The sequence below is a fragment of the Chelonia mydas genome, chromosome 3 (assembly GCF_015237465.2).
Source record: "Chelonia mydas isolate rCheMyd1 chromosome 3, rCheMyd1.pri.v2, whole genome shotgun sequence".
Lineage (NCBI taxonomy): Eukaryota > Metazoa > Chordata > Testudines > Cheloniidae > Chelonia > Chelonia mydas.
In genome coordinates, this window is record NC_057851.1 from 183,236,857 (window position 1) to 183,239,126 (window position 2,270).

Genomic DNA, 2,270 nt, shown 5'->3' on the forward strand with positions numbered 1-2,270 from the left:
CGCAACATGTTAACTCCTTATGCTTAACAATCTGTTCCATCTTGTATTTAGCTGTGACGCTCTGAATACCTTTTTCAGACCGAAAAAAGAGCTCTGTGGATCTTGAAAGCTTCTCTCTTTCACCAGCAGAAGTTGGTCCAATAAAAGAGATTACCTCATCCACCTGGTCACTCTTATTTCAGTTTGAGTGATGTATTCTGTGCTTAGTTTAAACCCATTCCTAATTGACTCAAGCTAATTCAGTATCAGCCAGGTTACTGTTGATCTGAGTGTCCACTCAGTTTTTTGCGGTTTAACTACATTGATTTTAAATTACAATTTTAGTTAAAGTGGTGTGACCCCGTATAGACAAGCCCACAGTCTATTATTCCTTCTACTTCCCATTTCCTCTCTTTCTGTGTCCTCCCAGGTTAGTAGGAGACGAGTCCTGAGGTCCTCTCAGGCAAAATTCTCGTTGATCAAGTATAACCGGCTGTTATAAAACATAATTATCAGTGGTAACTTAACTGAAACTGCTGTTGTCACTTCCCCATGTCTCACACTTCTAACAATAGTGAATCACAAGATGTCAAGCACTTCTGATTTAGTTTTTTTTAAAAATAAATGCTGGACTTTAGAATCCCAGTCACCATAGTTGATGTACTGCTATGGGCAGCTGTTAATTTGTCTTTTTAAAAAATGTTTCGCTCTTACCATAAGCACAAGGCAAGAACTATACAGCTATGAACTGGGCTAGCAATTTTAGATGGAGTCTTTATCATCTTCTGTGTTACAAGCCTTTTCATCATCTTTGCAGTCACTTTGGGCCTGATCCAAAGCCCATATGTTCAGCAGCCTTTCAGTGACTTCCTGGTCTCCAGCTAATTTTCTGGTCACTGTTATTGTACCAGAGGCTTCCTAAGTGGGGTCCCCTGGAGAGGGCACCATCAGTTGTCCCTGGGCACTCTTTGTGGACACACCCATCTCTACTTTACCCAACAAATTCCTTTCTCTACCTTTTGGAGAGGCAAGAAACCAACCAAGAATGACCAGCTGTCAGAAGCAGATGCAGTGAACAGATTTTATGGGACCCCAGTGGAAAACAATAGATTCCCGTATGCTTTAAAAAAAGATTTTTAGATAGTGACCACTAGGAGACATTGTATCAAGAAGCCAGGAACACAACACTGTTATGAAAGCACTAGGTGGAGTTGCATCAAGTAGCCATAAAGAAAAAGAGCTATTATGATGGCAAGGGCAAGCTGAGAGACAAGCTCCCGACTTGAGTTCCTGCTCCCTTTGCCTCGAGTACTGGAAACTTTAATGCTTATCTTCTGACACTACAAGCTGAAGCTGCTAACTAGTTCAACAAGTCAGTCTCCAACAATCCTGGCCTTCTTGCAGCCCAGGGTCTCCGTTGACACTAATTGGATGTGCTGCTTAGGCATTAACTAGGTGTAGTTAATTTTCACTATATGTGCACTCCAAGGGCCCCTTACACAGGATCAGTTCTAGGGCCGGGGGAGCAGGACAGTCACTCTGGGCTGTGGGCACCAACTTCCAGGAGGCACCCATACTGTTGTGTCACATTTAAAAAAAAGTTTTATTTGTTCTGCTGATTCGGCAGGGTTTTGGTTTTTTGTTTTTTTTTGGTTTCTTTGTTTGTTTGTTTGTTTTGTTTTGCCATTCGTGCCCTCCGAGTAGGCAGCTATCTGCTTTGACTCCAACTTTCCAGGCACCACCACCACCATCCATCTGGGTCTTGTCTAATTACGCCTTTTCTTTGTTGGCCTGTTTTTTCTCTCTCTCATGATGGTAGGTATTCCCCTTTCCTTTACTTCCTGTACTCAACTTGCTTAAACAAGCTAGCAACGGTAATTTGTCCTTCCTCTGTCTTCTCTCTTTCCACTATCATAGGCTAACTATGCAGATCTACATTTTTGCCTGGCTAAATCCCTCACAGAAGAAAAGATAGAGTTCACTTTCCCTGTCTCTCAACTTGCTGCTTATTAATCTCAGAGAGTCAGCTCACAGGCATGTGGAACAGCTGCTATTGTTATGTGAGGAGGAGGGTATCAGCCTCCATCTTGGAAAGTGGGTTTCAGAACCACAGGGGATAAAATGGATTGTACCAGGCTCCAGCTTATGATAGACTCTTAATGGCTGTGTTTTTTAATGTTCAAATAAAAATAATACAATTGTTTAATACCAGCTCTACATAACTGAATAAGAACAATACACTGAGTGAGAGAAAGGTGTGTCCACTTCCCCAATTAATTGCTGAGAAGTCT